This window comes from Corvus cornix, chromosome 1 (genome assembly GCF_000738735.6).
Source record: "Corvus cornix cornix isolate S_Up_H32 chromosome 1, ASM73873v5, whole genome shotgun sequence".
Taxonomy (NCBI): Eukaryota; Metazoa; Chordata; class Aves; order Passeriformes; family Corvidae; genus Corvus; species Corvus cornix.
In genome coordinates, this window is record NC_046332.1 from 17,382,511 (window position 1) to 17,391,640 (window position 9,130).

The following is a 9,130-nucleotide window of genomic DNA, read 5'->3' on the forward strand; positions in this document are numbered from 1 at the left end:
CACTATTTTGTGATTCAACAAAAGGAAACAATCCCCAGAAAGTAACACTAGTCAAGAGGTATAAAAGATAATAAAGAAAGAAAATCAGGAAAACGGAGGAAACAAAAGAGAAAAGCAAACCCACATCTAAATGACTGTTTTGTTTAGCTTCTGAAAGAATGCTTCTGGAAAAGAGATCTTTAGCTTTGGTCTTGGAGTACATAAAGGCCAACATCCTATGCTTTTACCCAAATGGTGCCCTAGAGCAGGGGTTCTCACAGCTGGAAATACAGATAGCTGGTGGGCCTCCAAAGGGGCCTGGAGACCACAGCCCTGTTCTGAGGTTGGGAGTTCAAAGCTCTGTGACAAGGGACAATATGGGTAAAAGCTGGTCCAAGAAGTTTGGGAATCAGTGCTGCAGCTTGAAGCCATGCTTGTTCTGAGCAAAAAACAGGCTTGCTTTAGTTTGCAGAGCTTCCCAGATGAATTGCAATTTTGTGCACCAGTTTATAGGCAGAGGAAATCCTCCTTTTTTCGGTTTCCACCCTCCCACTTGTTCTTCCTCCTCCCTAGAAGTTTTTACACTCGCAGTAAGCCAAGCATCAAATGATTTCAATGTGTGGTTATGCACAGAGAGGTCAGAGACCCTGGTGAAGCACAGAGGGTGGGGAATCCATGGTTGTCATAATTTCTTTTCCCTGTGACTCAGTTGCAGGCTATTTCAACAAGACAAGTGAACTACTTTCAATTCACAGCAATTTTTAAATGAAAAAGCTGTTAGGAATCAAAATAAGTATTTTCACATTTGACTGCAAAGATTAAAGAAAGAAGTTCTTTACTGGTCACCTGAATCTGTTTTACGAAGACATCTGAAAGGCATTTTATCAGCTGCTGAGCAGTATTTACTTATGAAACTGTTCTAATTGCTTTGGAATGTGCACCCTTACTGCTGGAACAGCTTGGCCCTGCTAACACTCAGAGCAAAGTAATTCTGGCTCATAGGACATGCCACTTTTATACAGCATTCATTCTCAAGGTAAACAGCATGAAATTTGAAAAGGAAAAGCAGCAAATACATCATAAACAATGACTTTTGCAGAGCTGCCCTACATGTTTACAAAACCATAAACTCATCAGCAAAATTAATCATTGCCATCACTGAGATCATCACAGATCAGTAATTTAGAACTAAACCCATCTTGCAGCTGGAAATTTCATGGGTGAAAACTTATTCCTGGTGCCCAGTAAATCAGTGCTGGAGTCAATATTCAGTATGGAAGAAATAGAGTGTCCTGGCCACAAGTAAGCCCTTACATTAGCTTGCAGTCTTGCCCTCTTTTAGTAGCTCAGCAATGGAGGTCTTGGTAGATCAAAGAAAATTGACTCAATCTTGCTTTAATCTTCTAAAACTGAAGCAGAACTCTGGTTTGCATTACACACGTCCAGGCTCAGTAACAGCCTAACAAAAAAAAATTGGTTATAGCTCTGTCTTTAAGACAAAGCAATCCCAAAGACTGAGTCACAACCTGGAAAGTGCAATGGTTTGAACAGCACTTTCTCTTTGTCTGTCTCTATCACAAAATCCCCGTGTACTTTACCCAACAGAGTTGGAAAAGCACACAATAATTGCTGTTTTGCATGTTGATGTATAAAACATGGAAAGGAAAGAACAATAAAGAACAAATCATCCCAATCCTCCTAGCACTGATACAGAAGTGAAGTGCTATATGTACAAAACAGCCATGCCAGTCCCATTGGCCTGGGCCAGACTTTATAAACAGACTTGTAAACTTCACATGCTTTGAGTTGGTTTCATAGGAGGCAGGAATGTCACATACCTACACCCCCTTCCTCCTCCCCCCAAGCTTGAGTTAACAGAGTCCTTGGATAAAGCAGCTTCAGACAAAACCAGGCCAGGCTTGGAGATAAACAGACCTGGTGGCTGCTCAGAGTCCAGGGGCCAGGCCTTGGCAATTAGATCTTGGAGAAGGATGAAGGTGAGACAGGGTTAGAGGCTTTCATCTGCGGGGGCTCTTCTCATTTCTGACTCATCCAACAAGAGTTTCTTGAGTTTTCTGCCTGGCATCCCATCCAGGTCTTCTGCTCCATGAAGGCACTGTTTGCAGTCCTCTCTCATCTCTTCTCCAGATCTAAACCATACAAGCAGCCCTCAGCATCCTCAACAGCTGCTGCCCCTTTCCCCTCCTGCTGTCAGTCACAGCTTGCCTCTGCTCACCAGCTACATGCTCCACTCCTGCTCTCCCATCACCAGGGCAAGAGTAAATGTCTCTTAATTTCCTGCTTTCCCCTGCCTTCCCTCAACTATCCACAGTTCACATCTCCCTTTGTTTTTTTTCCTACAGCCAATAATTTTTTTTTAAACGGCTGGTTTGTTTTCCTGTTGGAAAGCCTTTATTGGTCTTAAGGCAGCATGAACTTCTCCTTGTTTTCTCCTGCTGAGAAGGGACCTGACCTGGAGGTGAGAGCTGAGAGGCTGCCGAAGTGATCTCCCTGCACGACCTTTTTAATCCTTGGCCTCCATTGCTTCAGTCAACACCACAAGTGCCTTCTAGGATGACAATCACCATTTGTTGCTTAGGAATTAAACATTGACTAAACACATCATTCTGCATAGGCCATTGAACTGGAAGAATGTTTAGTGAGCTCAGCAGCCAAAGCTTTATTAACCATCTCTGGTGACCTTCTCCTTTGCCTTCTCCAAGGCAAAGGCAATGCCGGGGCTCAAAAACTTTCCAAAATGCTCCTTCTATATGCCACAATGCTTTTAAAGCTCTAATACCCCCCACACAACAAAGTCTGCCAGCACATAGATGCTAGCTTATCCATCCCATCACAGCATAAAGTTTTTAGTTCCATGCTTCATGCCGTTCTCAGCTCTCTCCAAACCGGTTTAGCACCACCCACAGCACATCTACTGCTCCTTCTGCCACACCAGTGAGTTTAAGTGCTGCACTCCAAGTTAAAAGGAAGATTATTTTCCTTCCTCAAGCATGCCTGCAATGTTTAACAATTCTCTGGAGCACAGGTCAGCTAAAGGTATGTTGAAACAGAACAACTAACAGGATAGCAAATGGAGTTTTACAAACATCAGCAAATACAATAACAGGAGTCCAAAATACCCCTGGGGGAGGATGTTCCCTTTCCAGGTATCAAAATCACAGTGAAGTGTGTCATGGGGTAATAAACAGAAGACATATTAAGATACCAGCTTCTCACTCTGGCACTTCAAAACAAGCAAGGAGAAAAGGGAAATGAGAATTCCTTGCATTTTCTGAATTCTCCTCTTCCTTAACTTGGCACACACAAAAAAGAAAAGCATGAGAGAAAAGAGCCCATATTTCCCTCAGACTCAATGTTATTTATACATTCTGCTCCCATCAGATCAGGAGGAAAAACTTGGACAAGTATTAGGTGGTCTTTTGTGGTTGTTATTCAATAAAACCACCTAAGTAAGAGAGCAGCTCTACCACCTCACCGGAACTGGACTCTGTCCTGCTTGGTGGCATCTTGCCAATGCTAATAATTTAGTAGGATGGTTAAGTATTTTGAAACTAAAAAGCAGCTTTCAGCACTATTCCTAGACCAATCAGATCTGGAAAAAACCCAATCAGTCTGAACACTGTCTCAGCTTGGAGCCAGAAAGCCATACCTCATTAAACTCTATTGGGGGACACAGTTACATGTGCCAGCTACCTTTGAGTTAGGAAAAGAACTGCACCAACACTAATGATGAGACTTGCTGGACAGAGCAGATCGACTCTGATCAACAGGAATCCAGCAAGACAGAAATGAGACAGAGGTCTAAGCATGAGCTTGAGATAGGCCAGCAGGTAGTGTCTGCTCATTTTTCTCCTGTCCTACCACATCCAGAAGTCTTAAAGAAAAGAAGAATAAGGTGTGGTGCCCTTAAATCCTAGAGATGGTATCTCAAAACATATGATTGAGCCTAAGTTTGACCCTGGAGGTCCACATTCCCCAGGGAGGTGTGTCACAGGAAGAGGCAGGTGAGACAGCACCCCAGCATTTCACAGAGGGTGTTCTTGAGTCTATATGTGGGAGTTTGGTTTCGGTCTGCTCAGATGAATGCCTGTGTCAGGCTATGTATTTGCAGTCCTCAGCACTGGAGCAGGAGTGTTCCTCAGGCTTTAATGAATGTAGTGCAACACCCCTGTCATCTCAGCAGGTATAATGATCACCACTGTCAGATGCAGTATATGAGAAAGCAGTCACTGTTTTCTTCTAAACAAAAATAATAACACAGGTTTTTCAGTTTTCCACTTCCAAACATTTTTGTAGGCTTGAGACCCAGAAAAGAAATCCTGTCTATCCATTCCACAGGCACGAAGGGTGTGTGACAACCGCTGCAGCCATACAGGCCCCCAAAGCAAGGTCCCAGGAACAGGACAGGGCAACTGCACATCAGCAACAACAGAACACATGGTAGGGACCTGGGACACACTGGTGACCCTGGGGATCTGCCAGCCCATGTCCCTTGAGAAGCAGGGGGGACAGCAGCACAGACCCATCTACTAAATACTGCATTTCAGTAGGCATAAGGACAGTAAGAAGGATTTTTCTTCTTGTCTTTCCTAAAGTGCCCTAACCAACCACTCACAGCTAGTGGGGCACAAAAAAAGGATTTCAAGCTGATTGGTTGTTAGCCATCTACAAAAGCACACAGGTTTAATGGGTACTCCAATGTCCTCTGGAAGCTTGATTTTCAGATGTTTCCCTCATTCTTTGCTAAAAACCTTGCTCTAACAGCCTCTACAGCCTCTTCTGCACCAAGAGTCACAGGATCATAACAGAGCAGAGAACAAATTCACTGGCCAAGTCTTTCACTTTTGGGAACAGAATTGCACTGTAATTCTGATCTTGAGACGCCAGTTCCCTGGTATATGTATTAATGCTGCCTACATTATCCTTCAGCCTTGTAAAGGGGACAAACCTAGCCTCAAGACAGGAGGAAGGAAGATGTGGAAGGGAAATTAAGCTACTTAAAAGTTCTTGTTCTTGGCAATAAATGCAAGAAGACAAGATTGTAATTATCTAGTTTATTTCCATAAACAAGCAATATTTTTAGTAGTTTAGTTTTTAGCAAATCTATCCAGGAGATGACAGTCATATAACCATCTGAGAAAGCAATCTCCTTTGTGCACAAAATCCAGGTGATATGAAGATCATAAAATGGCTTGGGGTAGAAGGGACCTTAAAGCACACTTAGTTCCAACCCCCCCTGCCACAGGCAGGGACACCTTTCACTAGACCAGGTTGCTCAAAGCCCCATTGAACCTGGCCTTGAACACTTCCAGGGATGGGGCAGCCACAGCTTCTCTGGGCAACGTGTGTCAGAGCCTCACCACCCTCACAGCAAAGAATTTCTTCCTAGTGTCTAATGTAAACCTACTGGCAGTTTCAAGTCATTCTTCCTTGTCCTGTCACTACATGTTCTTGTAAAAAGTCCCTCTCCCTCTTTCTCATAGGTTCCCTTCAAGTTCTGGAAAGCCACGCTTAGGTCCCCCCAAGCATTCTCTTTTCTAGGCTGAACAATCCCAATTCTCTCCTAATTCAGCACCACCAAAACTTTCCAGAACCAGTACTGTATAAACAAACGATTAGTTGGTAGGAATTTCTAGGATCCTCCAAATTACATAAACTCTGCAAATGTAAACTCTTCTTGCAGCAGCCTTGCTCTTCCTTTGTGGATGTATTTCAAGAAACCTACACTGAGTTTCAGATTCATTCTGGATCTTAAAACCTGGAAGGATGTGTCTGGCTTCAAGTGTTTTTGCCAGCATTGTACATGCCTGCACAGTGAATATACCCAGCAGACAGGGGGAAAAACAGCCTTGAAAAACACCAGTTCATCACTCCCTGTACATTGTTGTGGTGTGCAGCAAAGGAGTCAGCCTAGTGAGACAGCCTGTGTCACTGATCCTCAGACAACCCTGTTACTAAGGGCAGTTTTCAAGACAGATTTATGGAGGGCCAGAAGGGGATTATCTTTGCAATACACACGTCTTTATTTTTTTGTTTTGGCAATGACCAAAGCACATTTTGCAGCAATATCCACTATCACACAGGATGAGTTGGCTGCTTCTAATGCTTCAGAGTACAAGTCGTGATTCTTCAACAAAAGCAAAATTAGAGAAAAAGAACCAAAACTGTTGGCATTTGAGGTATTTAGGCTGAAATACTAGCAATTGTTATTTTCCTCAGGAGAAATGCCTGGCATGTATTTTATTTGCTGCCAGTGTAGCCTTTCAAAAGATGCAATCAAATCAAATTCAGCATTTTTGCAAATGTGGAACTGCATTTAATGTATCAAATGAACTTTGCACTGGATGTGGTTCAAAGAGTGAACTTGATGTAATAATTTGTTCTGTGTCAAAAAAAAGTGCTCCAAACCAAGAGCTTTATTTTCTGTTCCAAAGGGCAAGTTACAGCACTATCACTGCTGCATACCTTTCCTCCTCCTTTTCCACGGCTCCTGACTCTCTGGATGGTTTTTGTTTCTTGCATTCGTGATTTTAGGTTTTGCAATTTCAAGCTGGAAGAAAACCCAGGAATACCTAAACCCAACCCTTCGCTCAGTTGCTAGGGACAAAAAGAAAAGTGAATGTTCAGTAAAAAAAATTAAAGAAAAATATTTTTACCATCTTTAATTCTCACTTACACAGACCTCACCAAATAAACAGTGTGTTCTTCTCCACCCAATCTGCCGAAGGATGACTTTGATGCAGGGAGAAACACCTCCTAGGCAGTGTTTTGTTTTCCTTTTCTTAGTATTTGCAAGAAGCAACATGATAGAAATAACTCAGTTCTCAATTTCTTCTGTATTCTGCATTCACAAATGTCAAGTCCAAGAGGAAATTGGTATTAGAGTTGCAAACATACCTGAAGTGCCAAGGTGCTGTCCCACAGTATAAAGTGAGGGGCTGGGGGGACATGGCCGGGCCAGCCATTTGCCTGTCCCTCTGCTGAGCCACCCAAACAGCATCTGCACAAACAGTACCAAAACTTCCTCATGATTATAACAGAGATGAAACAATGGCACCTGCAGCTCTGGTCAAACAGAAATTACCCTTTCAAACCCAAGCATGAGGTACCAGCCAAGCTTTTATGCCATTTCACTGAAACCTGCAAGCCTTTGCATGAAGACCAACACATTGTTCAGCATCTCCTGAGCCACCAGAACCCCTTTAAAGGTTCATCCACCTGCCTCAATCATAAGGGGACAGCATGTGCTGGCATTGTGCCATGCACTTCCAACTTTATACAGCTACCAGCTAAGCTCCCTTGATGCTCTAGTGCCTAAGGTACTGCCAGTTGCTTCCTTTCTTCCACCAAGGAACTGCCCACTACAGATAAGGCAGCAGAAAATTACCCTTGCACCAATTTTAAGTTAGAAGCCAGGCCAAGAAATCATATCTTGCAACAAGTGGGGTTGTTTTATTTTTAAACTACTGAGAAAAAAAATAATCTCAAAGCAGACAGGAGAAGCATTCACCTCTCTAAAGTACTACATTATTTACAGCCATATGCAATTTCAGCCCACAGATTATGCTGGAAACCTTAATCCACAAATTTGGCCATGTAAGCAGTTCTGCCATGGGCATATGTTCTCACTGGTTGCTGAAAGGAACAGTACTGACTCTGAGGCCAAATTTTTGTTGGACCTGCAGATATAAACCTCCACAGCTATGTGTACGACAGTAGCTTCTCCCTTGAGCAGACTCTGCACCATCCCAAAGTTCTTCCCCCAAGGTGTATTTATTTCTACTGCAGATAAGAGATACACAAGAAAGAACAAAAACAATAAGCCATTTTCTACTCTAAGCAAATTTTGCCTTTAATTTTTAAACAAATCCCTAAACTGAGGGAAAGCTGATTTTCAGTGTGATTGTATTAACAGCTTAGCCATGCAACAAAGTTACCTGTTAATGATCCTGGTCGCACTCACCATCTTTTCCGGAAGAATCCACTTTGTCTTAACTTCGGGCAGTGGCACTGCTATCAGCTGAGCGGATCAAACCCTGATCCTCAAGAAGAGAAGCTGGGCTCACCAACCAGCAGTTCAAAATTCACTTGGTTTCTTTTTCCAGCATCTGCTCACCCAAGAGCATGACAAACTGACCTCACTTAGTACATTTAAATTGGAGAGAGGCTTTTTGGTCAAATGCTCTTCTAGTCGAATGCAAGTGCCTGGTGTGTCACCTAACTGATGAGAAGAATCAGTGACATTACCATTACTCAGGTCCAGAGCCTGCTAGCATTTTGCTCCCCTTCCAGCCACACAAGGAAGGAGAGCAGTTGGCAGCATACACCAGGCTCCAAACTGGCTGTCCTTCAGACAGCATGGAGGAGTTTATCCTCCACAGCTAGAAAAACTGCATGCAGGTTCAGCAGCATCCCCTAAGAGGTAAATAGTAAGACACATGCAATTCAGGAATGATTCTGTTTGAACAGCTAATCACAGGTTTGTGGCAACAACGAAACTTGGTATAAAGGGCGTGCATAAATTTGTCACAGAACATGCTTCTAGTTTTTGCAGTCCCATTACATGCTTCAAAATAACAATTTACTTCATGCATATATGCACATGTATATGCATGTGTGACCTTGTCCAGCATTGCTGAAGGCACACAGCCTAAAAAAAAAAAAATCCATTAAATCCCCTGGTGAAGCAATACGATGAAATCATTCTCACTCTTGCACCTAAAGTCCCCTCTAAGGTTCATAATTTTCCTGGCCTGGGGAAACACTGTATGGGGGGTGGGGGATGGAAGTCACACTGCCGCTCCAAGCTATTTAACCATTAACTTTTTACACACTGGCAGCTTATGCCAGTCACTTTAGACTCGTGCTGCATAGGTATACTCTGAAAAAAACGAGTGGCACACTCCCTCCCTAGAGCACATTGTAGACATTACTGACACCAATGGTTAGCTTTGTGTGAGTCACTGCTAATGAAGGCTGGTTTGCAAACACCTACTTCGATGTCTGAGACAACAGGTAGTGATTAAGCTCAGAATTCCCAGCTCTAACTTTGCAATTAAAAAAAAAAAAAAAAAAAAAAAATCTACAGATAGCTCCCCCTCAGCCACCACTGTCTGAAAACATGAGGGAA

General features: G+C 43.0%; 1 protein-coding gene across 1 annotated transcript in view; it reads right to left on the reverse strand.

Annotated features, from left to right (window-relative positions):
• Positions 1–8,321, reverse strand: part of PHLDB2 (pleckstrin homology like domain family B member 2) — a 118,803-nt gene extending 110,482 nt beyond the window's left edge. Inside the window, exon 1 of the mRNA XM_019283799.3 lies at positions 7,964–8,321. The gene's annotated coding sequence lies outside the window, so the exon portion shown is untranslated. The remainder of the gene's footprint in view (positions 1–7,963) is intronic.
• Positions 8,322–9,130: the final 809 nt, after the last annotated feature.